This window comes from Nannospalax galili, unplaced genomic scaffold (assembly GCF_000622305.1).
Source record: "Nannospalax galili isolate Female #2095 unplaced genomic scaffold, S.galili_v1.0 scaffold390, whole genome shotgun sequence".
NCBI lineage: Eukaryota > Metazoa > Chordata > Mammalia > Rodentia > Spalacidae > Nannospalax > Nannospalax galili.
In genome coordinates, this window is record NW_008330777.1 from 5,405,984 (window position 1) to 5,420,360 (window position 14,377).

General features: G+C 35.0%; 1 protein-coding gene across 24 annotated transcripts in view; it reads right to left on the reverse strand.

Annotated features, from left to right (window-relative positions):
* Nucleotides 1-14,377, reverse strand: part of Ppfia2 (PTPRF interacting protein alpha 2) — a 580,223-nt gene that overhangs the window by 175,132 nt on the left and 390,714 nt on the right. The gene's annotated exons all lie outside the window — the stretch shown is intronic.

Below are 14,377 nucleotides of genomic sequence, written 5' to 3' on the forward strand. Positions count from 1 at the left end.
TATATATGCACCAAGTGTGTGCAGGAGCCCAAAGAGGTCAGAAAAGGGCATTGGGTCCCTGCAACTGGAGTTATATACAGTTGCAAGCTGCATATGGATCCTGGGAATGAAATCCAGGTCCTCTGCAAAAACAACGTTAGAGCTCTTAACTGATGAGCTGACTCTTCAGTTCTTTTTATTATATATAAATAAACACTATTTACATGATTGTGTGTTTATTTTTTGAGACTGGGTTTCTCACTGAGCTTAGAGGTCATCAATTCAGCTAAGCTGTCTAGTTTAGCTGAGCTCCAGGGATTCATCGGTCTCTGCACCTTCTACTCCCGTATCAGCACTGTGATTACAGGTCTAGGCCACACTGTGTCCAGCATTATATGGATGCTTGGGATCCAGAAGCAGTTCTTCATGCTTGCACAGTACGCATTTCACTCACTGGGCCATGACCCCAGGTCTAGATTCATCTTTTAAATGTATTGTATTTATATTGTTACTCTTTAATTTTCTAAAATAAAAATACAATGTATCCTTAATTTATTAATCTATACATTTGAGCTTCTTACAACTTTTAATACTAATTTTTCTGTATTTTTGAGCATTTCATTTATGTATACAGTAAAACATGATCATTCACTCCCATTTCCGCTTTGTAATAATCCACTAAAGTTCAATTAGTACTGCTCATATGTAGGAGTGTGGAGCCATGCATTGGAACCCGGGAAACCTATCAGTGGCCATAAATTCAGAAAGGAATTATTTTTCCTCTCTAGGCAGCTATCAACTGCTCAAAGTTCCTCAGTTACTTGATTCTGTCACACTCTTATCATTTCCTCTAACACATTTGGGTATATCTTATTTGGAACTGAGGAATTTCATTGTCCTTTCACCAGAAACATTTCTCCCATCACCCAGACTTGACACTAAGCCAGTTTTCAGAACTCAGCTGAAACAATTCTTCGAAGAGAAACTGAATCTCACCACCAGACCGTCTTTACAACATATCCCTGTTTATTTCTCTGTGTGTAGCACTTATATAAATTGTTTACTTAGGTAGCAGTTTTTAGTATCTCCTAGGGTAATAATTTTGAAAGGACTGCTTATTTGCAAAACAATTTTTAATATAAAATAGCATATGAAATTATTATCTGCAGGCTAGTCAATAAAATGTGATGAATTAAATAATGAATGAATATGAAATAATAAAGAGTATAAACCTAATCAATCCAGGAGCAACAAAAGATAAAGATCTGGATCTCACAAGAAGTATCAGAGATATGTCTTTCAAATTAGTTAATACAGAAATGGATTGTGCCAAAGAAATGATAAGAAAAGCTAAGCTGCACCTAAAAAAATAGTTTTACAGGACATTATTAACATGTTTCCTTTTTCGTAAAATAATGTTATATCACCATTGAGATGTAATTCAATTTTATTGTGAATTTATAAAATTCCAATATTATTATTCCACTTTGGCAATATTCATTCATCAATAGAAATGGTAAGACATGCACCAGGTCATTAAAGAATTCTGTGCCTTTTCTTCTAATCTTAGAAATGAAGCAGAACCAGTGGTCAAAATATTGAGCTCCAGATCTGGGCCTGGGGAAATGGCCCAGCCATTATGGGCATGAGCTGCTCTTGCAGAAGACCCAGGTCAGTTCTTAGCACCCACATAGTGTGGCTCACAACAGCTTATAACTACAGTTCCAGGGGACTAGATGTCCTCTTCTGGCCTCCACAGGCACTACACACAGTTGGTGCACATACATACACGTAAGATTCAAAATTAGTTTGAAAGAGAAACTTCAGATTTAACTCTCACATACAGGTTTACTTCCTTTTGAAAGTTGTATGAATTTCGAATATATCTCACTGGCCAAAACAAAGTAAGTCATCTATAAAGTTTTACTGAATGAATTACTAGAAGAATAAGTTCTCTTTTAAAGAAAACATTAAATTCATTCAGAAAATACCATGCACATGATTGTGGCATTACCTTCAAATGCTACAAATTTCGTGTTTTTCACAAATGTATGCATAACTTACTTCAATGGACCTTATAAGTTTCAATTTCTAACATGCAAATTCCATTTTAAATAACAAATTATCACAGGTAGCTAGGGAAGTGAATTTTCATCACTTGATTAAATTGTACGTGCTAAAAAGCTGACTTCTTCTACACTGGCTAAAGTGAAGCATTCTCTTTTTAGGGATTTGAACTTAAGAGTTTACACCTTCTCTTAAAATGTGTCCTAAGGAAGGAGAAGTTTACCTAGGAATCGTTGGCCCTAGATATAGCAGGTCTTTTTAGAAAATCTGTTTACTGCTTGAGAACTGAACACAAGAAATGGCCAAAGAATCAATTTAAGACATCAAAAAGATGAAAAACAGCTGATGACCTCAGAATATTCTGGGTTCTCACTTGCTGGGAAGACTTTTGGAAGGAGGACTGGAGATACTAATTTGGATGATTACTGTCGTAGGTCTCTGGTCTTCATTGTTGAAGAGCAAGACCCCTTCCAAATAGACTGTCATATAAATGGAAGGAATTACTGCTACTTAACCAAGTTCTTACTAAGTTTAAGAAAGTACCAAATACACATTATGGACAGGTATTATTCATAGTTAACAAATAATTAAACTGACAGCTAGTTAGGTTAATGAGGAGAACTCCTTTGATTGAATAGAAATATAAATATGAATAAACCATTCTCAAATTATTATATTAGAACCTAAGATTCACTGTGATAAAATGAAGAGATGAGGTCTAAAGGAGGTGACTCCATTATGAATGTTGTGCCCATGAGAATGAGATTATGTTTTAATATGAAGGCATAAAAATAGTTTGGATCTGGCTAGAGGGAATAGGAAGGGGTGGCTTTGAAGTGAATTTTAGAAAAAGCTTGTACTATCATGAGTGAAACATTAAGGGAAATTCTGGTGAGTGCCCCCTCAAAAAAGAGTGCTGTACACAACCCAAATTTTCTTAGAAATTGCTCAAGTCATCTAGATGAGAATGTTGGTAGTAAAATAGATGGGAAAATAAATTTTGATTCTAAATTATATGGAAATGAGGTGCAAGGTTTTGGAAATGGAGGAGAGCTAATCTTATTATAAATCAACTAAGAACTTGATTGTACTAATGATTTGTGGAAAGTAGAGGAGTGAAAATGCATATTTAGTGGAAGAAACTCCTAAGCAATGTGTTCAGAGTGTGTCATGGTTTCTTCTGAATGGCTAAAATGTGTGTCAGGACATGCAATCAAAATAACTTTTCAGCCTTAAGTTTTATGTTGCTTGACTTGTAGGGCTTTGGATTTACTTGGATCTGCTGCTCTTTTCTTTTGTTTCTCCACTTTGGAGTGGGAAGTTCTCTGTCTAATAACTGCATTTGGGTGAATGTAACTTGTTTGATTTCATAGGCTCATAGATAGAGGGAGAATTTGCCTCAGGATATAACACACATTTGTTTCACATATAAAATTAATCAAGTAATTAAGTAGTTAATGCATACACTTATTTTGAGGGAAGGTCTCATGTAACTCAAGCTAACCTCAAACTCATTAGGTAACTGAGGATGAGTTTGAACTCCTGATGCTCCTGCTGGTACTTCGCTAGTATTGGGATTACAGGTGTGAAACACCAGCCCAAATTTGTGTGGTGCTAAGGGTCCATCCCATGGTCTTGTGAATGCTAGGCAAACACTCTACCAACTAAACTACATCCCCAGTCATTCACACATATATGATTCACATGATAGTTAGATAAGACTCTAAATATAGTCTAAGAAGTTAAGTCTGGAATGACTCAAAATATTGGGTCTGTTGCAAAAGTATGGATTTACTTCACATGAACTGTAGGATGTCATGGCAGAATGCTAGGATCTTAGCATATATGTCAATCCCAAACTCTTATATTGAATATTTAGTATAACATTATTAATAGATGGTATTTTAGGAAGTGATTAAAGCATGAGAGCTCTGCTATCAGGATTGAAATCCTTATAAAAGTATTCAAAGGGACTAGCTAGGCCATTTTGTCTTTCTTTCCACTTTTACTAGGTGAGGAAAAAAAACACCACATAAATACTGATATCGTTTCATTATTGATATAAATTGTACAGCATAAACACTGGACCCCTTCATAGACAAGATTTCATGAAAATCTTTAAGATATTATATAAATATCAGCATTTTATTTTATCTCAAAATCTTGTTCAAATTTTTCCAGGTATATTGAAGTTTAGAAAATCTGGCTTCCATGTATGAAGCATACTGTATTTTGCATTTTTCAATTTAAAATGGATTTGCCTTTGATGAAAAATTAGAATTCCAAAAGTATCTAAGAATTGAACTCATACATTTCACAAAGTGAAACAAGAAAAAAATAATCTTCATTTGATTTTTCTATTTTTTTGTTTTGTTTTGTTTTGTTTTTGTGAGGCACATCTTCCTGTAGCTCAAGCTGAACAAGAGCTCAATATGTAGACCAGGCAGGCTGGCCTGGAACTCAGAGAAATCTGCCTTTTTCTACCTCCTAAGTACTGGAATTAAAGGTGTGCACCCCAATGCTGGGCTTGATTTTCCTATTTTAATCACTTGGAAAATTTCATATATTGGACATTTCATAAAGTTAAATAGAAATGACAAGTAAAAATTAATACTAAAATTAGAGTCCTAATTAAAAACTATTAATACTAATGATACTACCCTATGTTAAGCATATATTATATGCTGAATTTAGGATGAAATGATTTAGTATATATTTCTTAGTTAATTTTCCTAATAATGATATACATTTAATATTTTTTGATTTTGCAAATAAACACACTAGCACAGAGAGAACGGTAATATACTTGAGATCATACAGGAAAAGATGCTTCAAAGACAAGTGTCTAATCCAAATACAATTTCTTCACACCCTGCATCTTTTAAGCATTATGTTCTAATGTTTTTTGATAATTAATGGAAAGATTTTTTTAAATGCATTTTACTTACTTATTTAGGTGAAAAGAAGAGTTCTATGGTCTAATAGTAGGGTAGTTTACCTTTCCAGTCTTGGCAAACAATTTGGTAGATATATTTTAAAACAGTTTACATGTGTCTGCAGTTTCCAGCCATAAAAATTATGGTTTTCACATTATTCAACTCTTCGTTTGTAATTATTCGGTGGTTTAAGCATTTAAATTTATTTTGTAAATTTCTCAGTTACCTTTTAAAAATAAATCACATCCACAAGAAATCCTGTTGCTAATTCTATAGGGAACTTCATGCTCAAAATTTAAAATTCCTATTTCACTTTACATATTTCACAGTTGCCAGGGCATATTCCCATGTAATTAGCAAAGTTTCATTTCATCTATTTTTATTTCTTACTCAATGAACAATTCAATGAGACATAAGAAGTCGTATCACATCAACACATAATTTTGCTTCTACATAGTTACTTTTCTAGTTCACGTGTGAATTTCGTTTAGATTACACTATGGTCACAACACACAACAACAACCAAAATAGAAGTTAGCAGAGCAGTAGAGTTTTACAATTTACACCTAAGCAACTGCTCTCCAACCACAATAGTTTGGATTTATGTTGTTACATACTACTTGGGAAAAAAATAAATACTGAGACATTAACTCAAGCAAATTTAAAGACTATTTCACTTTATAGCTCTGTTTCTAGAAATAAGATTTTAAATCTCACAGAAGTATATCAAGGCTGTGTAAGGCAGGTGCGTGTTTTCTGTGCATATTGATCAGCTTGTATGTGATTTTATTTTAAGTGTTTTACAATAATCATGAACTGACTGTAAGAATGAATTGAATTGTTCCAGTGAGGGATCAACTTGCCTGGGGATGAGAATCAAAAGTTTGCATTGTGAAAATATATCTCTTATCAAATAAAAAATAGTTATTTTATAAATGAAAAATGTAATGAATACATTTATCTTTATTTTTCCTTTTACTTTTCTTTCCTTTCTTTTCTTTTTTTTTTTTTTTTTTTTTTTTTAAATGTAGACCAGGCTGGCCTCTATCTCACAGAGATCCACCTGCATCTGCCTCCTGAGTACTGTGATTAAAGGCATGCACCAGTGTACCTTGCTTGAACCTATTTATTATAATAAGAGACCAAATAGTTTGTATTTGGGAAGTATAGGTTCACTTAGTGTTTGTTCTGAATATTTCCCAGTTATTCTGTCTTTACTAAAAATACATTTACATTTTTCTTGACATGTAGTTTAGGCTGGCCAGCCTTTTTAATTTATATACAGACAAATTTCCCCAGTGGTAGATTTTAAAAGCACAATATCAGTGTTTTCTGGGGATTCATTAGTGGAAAATACAGTATCTGAAATGAATATGAATTTTGCTATTGCCAAATTTTACAACCATGTAAATGTAAAGATCACCAACATGCTTTTCTTTACCAAGAGCACAAGTTTAGTCTCATAATGAAGAAAAAATATCTCTTTTTAAAGCATCAAAACTTTTTTAAATTACTTTTATTATATATCTTCTGTGTATTTGTGGGTGGTACACTTGCCACAGTGTCTGTGTGTAGGTCAAACAACAGGTGCTAAAAATATGTTCTCTCTTTCTACCATGTGGAAACCAGGGATCAGATTGAACTTAGGCTATCACATTTGGCACCAAGTGCCTTTACCCACTAACCCATCTCACCAGCTCTTAAAGATTTTAAAACAACCATTGCTGAACCATTGAATTATGATACTCTAAAATTTTGTGTTCTAGCTTGTTTAATGTGGGGTGGATTTAATAGCAGTCCAATATCTAATATGTGCTTTTTTGCAGCGTTTGATTGCTATACCCATTTTCAGTGATGGTCATTTCAACTGCAGCTGTTTTGAACAGCTGGATGAAACTTTCAAATATTATTGAAACTCTACCAAATCAAACTGACTATTGTATTGATCTGAACACTACTTCAGTTATGATTTTTGATACTTAGCTACAATTTATTTTCATTTATTCCCACTGTTCAAATAGTTTCCTAATTTTTAATATAAGAATAAAATACTGGTCATTTCATTAGATTCATTGGTCAGAAGAAGATGTGGCTGTTATTAAGAGATAGGATACTAACTGCAGTGAGCTATTAGCCAAGTTAGCAAACATTGAGGAAACTGTTAATATAGTTCAAGGATAAACTCAGAGAATAAAAGAGATAGTCCTAAGTATTTTTCCAAAACTGGCAGTAGTAGAAAAACACATCTGTTTTATTTCTATTTACTTTTTTGTTCTTTGAGCCAGGATCTCCCTATGTTGCCCAGGAAAGTTTCAAACTTGCAGCGACCCTCCCACCTGTGGCTGGGATACCAGGTACATGCCAACATACCCAGCTAGAGAAATATATTTTTAACAACTTGTATTTGGCATTTCAAAAAAAAAAAGGTTCCATTTAAAATATAAATTGGCAAATAAATAAGTGAGGAGGGGTAGAGACTGTTAATTGAGGTAAATAAATGGCACAGAGACATACAACATCAGTGTACAGTCAGTAACATAATCAAATTAGTCAATGTTGAGTTCTGAGAATGTTGGCAACAATTCAGTGGAAGGTTTTTAATTTTACAGGAGCTGTACTCTCTGTCTTCCAAAAATCGCCTCTGCTAATAACTTCTCTTCTTCCGGAGGAATACATCAGAGTTCTACTTAAAAAATGAACCTCATGTTTCTCAATGGAGCAGGAAAACAGAATTTATTAGAAGCTCTGATTATTATAAAGTTGGGCTTCCAGTCACTCTCCTTACAAGCACTCCAACATGTCCTCTGATGTGCTGAAGTTAGAGGGCTCAAAATATGCTGAGGTGTTTTTGCCTTAAGCTAAAGGCAAGAAGATAACTGATTGTACATGAAATTCTCTGTCCATCAAAATTAAAAGGGAAGCAAAAATGAGGAGACCAAACTATCCTTGGAAAAGACCATAGGAAATAATCAGGTGGGTCCATGTGTGATCAGCTCCCAAAGTAGGTATGTTCTGTGAACAAGAGTCCCTGGTTTCAAAAATTTCAATAAATGGCCATTTTAAAATGAAATGTGTTAAAATATGAACAAGAGTTTTAAATTTGCTTTATGTATGACAGACATTATAAAAATAGTTTGAATAAATATTGGTTATTAAATTAGTAGCACAAATTTAAGCCCAATCACGTCTTTGTCTTCTGTGTAGCCCAGAGTGGCCAGTTTACTGTCAGGATTTTTGATATTTTAAAATGAACCTTGTATTTTATAATCCAAACACGCTGTAGTTCCATTAACAAAGATTTGAGTCTTACAAAATGTCACATTAAATCAATCCCTGTGGTGGTGGACTGGCTGATTGTTCTATTTCCACTTTCAGCAGCATGAGGTTTGACCTCCTCATTCAGGCATAGTAAACACTTTAAATATAACCTTGGGTTGTTGGCTTTTGTTTTTTGTTTTCCCAATCAGGGCAGAAGTGGCAAAATTACAAGCTATGTTTTAACACTATTCTTTTTAGCTCTATTATCATAAAGAAAAGAATTTTAAGAGAAAGAAAAGCATTTCTAAGTGCATAAGAACAACTTAAAAAATGTAGAAAGCAGAAACAATATCTAGTAGTCATCCTTGCATGTGAAAAAGCAAGTCTCAGAAAAGAAAAAGATTTATCCATTTAGTTCCTTCCTTAGAAATAACAAAAGCAAACTAAGCTCATTATCCTGAACAATTCCTTTTAAAGTAATCCATTTCCGTGGGTTCTAATGGTAATTATTATGTGCTATGTTCATCTGCGTGCATTTGAATTTTACTTTTATGCCATCTTAAAATGTGTTCCCATTACAAAATATCAGTAGGGAAAGAGGACAGAGAGTATGTGGTCTCTTTGCCTTATTTTTTATGGATACAGAAAATGAAGTTCACAGATAATGCATGATAAGTTTTGTTTCCTGTGACCAACACATTGCCACCTAGGCAGTGCCACTGTGAGCAGAGATTCTGGATCTTACCTTTTTTTTTTTTGCAAGTATGTGAACAGTATTGACAGTATTAGTCAAAACAACAGTGATATTAGCATCATCATTAATAACAGTGTTATTTATTGAAAGGCATTTTTTTCTGAGTGTAGTTCTCATTTCATTACATGTATTGTCATTTAAACTTTAGGACATCATTATGAGATAATTTCTATTATTATGACTGAAGTAACTGAGGCAAAGACAATATGGAGGTTGCTCACAGTGATGGAGCTTGTGATTGTCAGAATCACCTTTTGAGGAAAGCTAATGTGCGTGGATCGGGGCTACAGCTCTTCTTTAAAAGGGTGTTTGCCTCTTTTCCTTGTTTTCAGCCTTCTTCCTCCAGGGCAGAATGTATTATCAGCATCAAGTTAGATATTGTGCACAGAATGACTGGTTATGTTGTCACTTTCTTCCAATATGCTCATGTTACAGCAGCAAGAAAGGCCCCATAAGAACCTGGATAGAAACCTAACACCCTAATTGGCCTGGTCAATGACCTGGCCAGGAAGCACCCCTAGGACAGTGGCTTCATTATCAGCATGCTAGAGAGAAGAATAGTTCACTGAGGAGATACTGTAGTTTTCTTTCCCAGAATCTCTGCCCCTAATGCAGTATCTTAACAGGCTGTAGACAAGCAGCTTCATGAGTAAGTCCAAAGCATAGCCTCACCTTTCCTTCTTTCTGTGTCTTCCTAAGCACGCTTTCCCTAAATTTTGGGCTGCCCAAATATTTTGAGCTTTTTTATCCTTTCTCTAAAGCGCCCCTCCCAGACAGGGCATGTGACTGCTAATTTTTAGCATGTGTGACCTCCATGCCATTTTAAAAGGAATGACTTTTTTCTTCTCTCCATCATTCTCCTCCTCCGGGAAGCTGCCAACATTTATATTTCACCTGCTTTGAAGGCTTTTCTTTTAAATTCTAATAAAATTAGCTATAAGCTTGACTATTAGTTCATTCTAAAATTCTTTTATTGAGATTATGAACCTTAGCACATACTACAAAGCAAGCTATCATATCCAAAATGGTGTGATACTGGCATTAATTTAAACACAATAGCATCACTGCAGGATAGGAGACCAAGAAATATATCCTTGTTTCTGAAATCAAATGATTTTGGGCAAAGATGGCAGAGTAAATATTGGAGAAAGATCAATCTCTTTACTAAACAGGGCTAAGAAAGCTGAATATGCACATACAGAAAAGTGAACTAGAAGACTGTCTACACGGACATAAAAAGTCAACTCAGAGGAGATCAAAGACCTAAAACACAATAGCATCACTGCAGGATAGGAGACCAAGAAATATATCCTTGTTTCTGAAATCAAATGATTTTGGGCAAAGATGGCAGAGTAAATATTGGAGAAAGATCAATCTCTTTACTAAACAGGGCTAAGAAAGCTGAATATGCACATACAGAAAAGTGAACTAGAAGACTGTCTACACGGACATAAAAAGTCAACTCAGAGGAGATCAAAGACCTAAATGTGGAAGTTGAGACTGAAAATATTGGAAAAACACTTAGGGAGACTATTTGAAGACATTGGTACAGATGATGATTTTTTAATTAAATTCCAAGTGCACAGGAGCAAAAAAAAAAAAATCATGACATCCTAAGTATTGTATATGCGGAAGAGGAACCAATGCATAGACAAACTACATCAGGCAAAGACAATATGGAGGTTGCTCACAGTGATGGAGCTTGTGATTGTCAGAATCACCTTTTGAGGAAAGCTAATGTGCGTGGATCGGGGCTACAGCTCTTCTTTAAAAGGGTGTTTGCCTCTTTTCCTTGTTTTCAGCCTTCTTCCTCCAGGGCAGAATGGATTATCAGCATCAAGTTAGATATTGTGCACAGAATGACTGGTTATGTTGTCACTTTCTTCCAATATGCTCATGTTACAGCAGCAAGAAAGGCCCCATAAGAACCTGGATAGAAACCTAACACCCTAATTGGCCTGGTCAATGACCTGGCCAGGAAGCACCCCTAGGACAGTGGCTTCATTATCAGCATGCTAGAGAGAAGAATAGTTCACTGAGGAGATACTGTAGTTTTCTTTCCCAGAATCTCTGCCCCTAATGCAGTATCTTAACAGGCTGTAGACAAGCAGCTTCATGAGTAAGTCCAAAGCATAGCCTCACCTTTCCTTCTTTCTGTGTCTTCCTAAGCACGCTTTCCCTAAATTTTGGGCTGCCCAAATATTTTGAGCTTTTTTATCCTTTCTCTAAAGCGCCCCTCCCAGACAGGGCATGTGACTGCTAATTTTTAGCATGTGTGACCTCCATGCCATTTTAAAAGGAATGACTTTTTTCTTCTCTCCATCATTCTCCTCCTCCGGGAAGCTGCCAACATTTATATTTCACCTGCTTTGAAGGCTTTTCTTTTAAATTCTAATAAAATTAGCTATAAGCTTGACTATTAGTTCATTCTAAAATTCTTTTATTGAGATTATGAACCTTAGCACATACTACAAAGCAAGCTATCATATCCAAAATGGTGTGATACTGGCATTAATTTAAACACAATAGCATCACTGCAGGATAGGAGACCAAGAAATATATCCTTGTTTCTGAAATCAAATGATTTTGGGCAAAGATGGCAGAGTAAATATTGGAGAAAGATCAATCTCTTTACTAAACAGGGCTAAGAAAGCTGAATATGCACATACAGAAAAGTGAACTAGAAGACTGTCTACACGGACATAAAAAGTCAACTCAGAGGAGATCAAAGACCTAAGTGTGGAAGTTGAGACTGAAAATATTGGAAAAACACTTAGGGAGACTATTTGAAGACATTGGTACAGATGATGATTTTTTAATTAAATTCCAAGTGCACAGGAGCAAAAAAAAAAAAATCATGACATCCTAAGTATTGTATATGCGGAAGAGGAACCAATGCATAGACAAACTACATCCAACAAGGTATTAATATGATAATACTTAAAGAACACAAACAACAAATGCTAATCTCTCTAATAATCCAATTAACATGTACTAAGGATCAGAATAAATATCTCAAAAGAACATAACCAAGTTATCAATAGACACATGAATAAATAGTCTATACTATTAGTTTATGGAGAAATATACTACAAATATAAAAACAATGAGCTATTACCTCATCTGATACGATGACTGGTATCAAAATGACTGACAAATAAATGTTGGTGAGGGTGAAGAGGAAAGCTGTTACAATGTTGGTGGGTATTTTAACTAGTGCAGCTATTATGAAAAACAGCATTCAGTTTTCTTAAAAATCCAAAACTAGAATTACCATATGATCCAAAATCCCACTAATAGTTCTACACTCAAAAGAAATGAAAATTAGCACAGCAAATAAACATTTAAACTCTAAAGTTTATTTATTATTATTCAGGACATGGAATCAATTTAAATGTCTAACAATATAAGGATAGTTTTGAAATGTAGTATTCCATGTAGTATTACAATGGTATAATATTTAGCTCTAAATTTAAAAAAAAGAAATCCTGCAATTTATCATAATTTAGATGGACTTTATATTAAGTAAGATATCACACACTCACAGGAAAACAAATAATATTTTTGTATTTGTTGAGGTTTGTTTTGTGGCCCAGAAAAACTTTAATGAAACATTGGCTTGACACTAGAACCTTAAAACAAAATAAGCATTGCTTAGCATCCCCAGGAAAGAAGTTTCACAACCTATGGAAAATTTATTTGTTAATGCTATTATGTCTCATAATTATTTTAAGAAAAGAAAATGGGAATGTAAAAGATGTTAAAAGGATTTGGGAATGGAGATATTTTCTGAAATAGACCCAAAAAATGGGAAAGCCTAAACAAGTGATAAAGGTCTGCTTAGGTTTGTTATATATAAAGGGTGAGACAAAAATAATATACACACAATCTTAAATTTTTTATGGTCATAATTTAGTCAACTAGTTTAAGGAACAAAATATAAATCTAGTCAATATTTATCTGAGAATATTTGGTTCTTTACCTAAGCTTTATCTACATAGCATGTGAGTAAAAGTATGTGGAACTAACCTTATTGGATGTTTAACAGCCATTCTTGAAGGCCTAAACTAATGTGGTCAGAGGAAATAAAAGGACAGTTTTTTTCCCCTTGCCTTCCAAGGTCGACAAAGTTCCAGGGGACTAAGGAACATCTCTCAAAATGTCCTGTAACTGTGGTGAGTCACCTGTCCTCTTGTTCAGGGAGGTCATGGAGACCCCATGAGATGGACCTGAACCAGTGTCCAGTCTACAAAGAGGAAGGCCTAAACTAATGTGGTCAGAGGAAATAAAAGGACAGTTTTTTTCCCCTTGCCTTCCAAGGTCGACAAAGTTCCAGGGGACTAAGGAACATCTCTCAAAATGTCCTGTAACTGTGGTGAGTCACCTGTCCTCTTGTTCAGGGAGGTCATGGAGACCCCATGAGATGGACCTGAACCAGTGTCCAGTCTACAAAGAGGAGGATCAACGCAGAGGAAACATCTCATTCATGCTTCCAAGTGAAGCCAGGCATGGTTGAACAGGACCTTTGACTTGTCTTCACATAGATGGAACTGGTAAAAGAAATGAGCCAGGAGCTCCTCCCAAGCCCATGTGACCCCTGAGGAACAGATCCTCAGATGACCTTAAGCGTGAAAATAAATTGATTTATTTGGGCCAACTTTATGGTTTTAAACACCCAAAAGGAAAGCATAACCAAAGAGTAAAGTCATCATTATGCTTCTTTAAGAGTTCAAGGAATTATACTTCCCAGACATTAGACTTAAGTCCATATAAAAAGTTATTTAGACAATTATTTCTCATTGATGATTTTGTTCCTAACCAGAAAGTGCTGCTCAGATGTAACACTTCAAATCTTGGTCTATAATACTGTAGTGCTCACCTGTAGCTAAGAGAGACAACCTGCTATTGTTCTAAAATGATGGATAAATTTGTTTTCTCCCCCTATTTCAGCAGCCTTTGAGAGGGAAGTGACACTGATTCTAACCACTCCAACAGCTATCAAAATACCTGAATGCAAATCCTGAATCCATCACTCTAGAGTCCAGCCTTGGAAGACAAAAGAAAAATGAGGAGGAACTCAATAGAGGTCTGCTTTTGGAAGCCCTTGTCAAGAAATTCCAATGGACTTTCTTTTGAATATGTGAAAATTTCCCTGTTCTGACTTTTTTTTCTAGTTCCCTGTCTAGAACTTGTAATGTTAATTACTCTTGCCTTTACTTCTCCTTCACATCTCCTATTCATGATTCAAAGACTTTCTTTTCCCCTTAGAGATAAGAGTTATGCAATTTGGGAGTCTTTTAGATAGACCCACTGAAGGAGTACTCCAATTGCCTCACCCTGTGTCCCTGTTCAACATGGAAGAAGCCAGAGCTGTCTGTGTCCC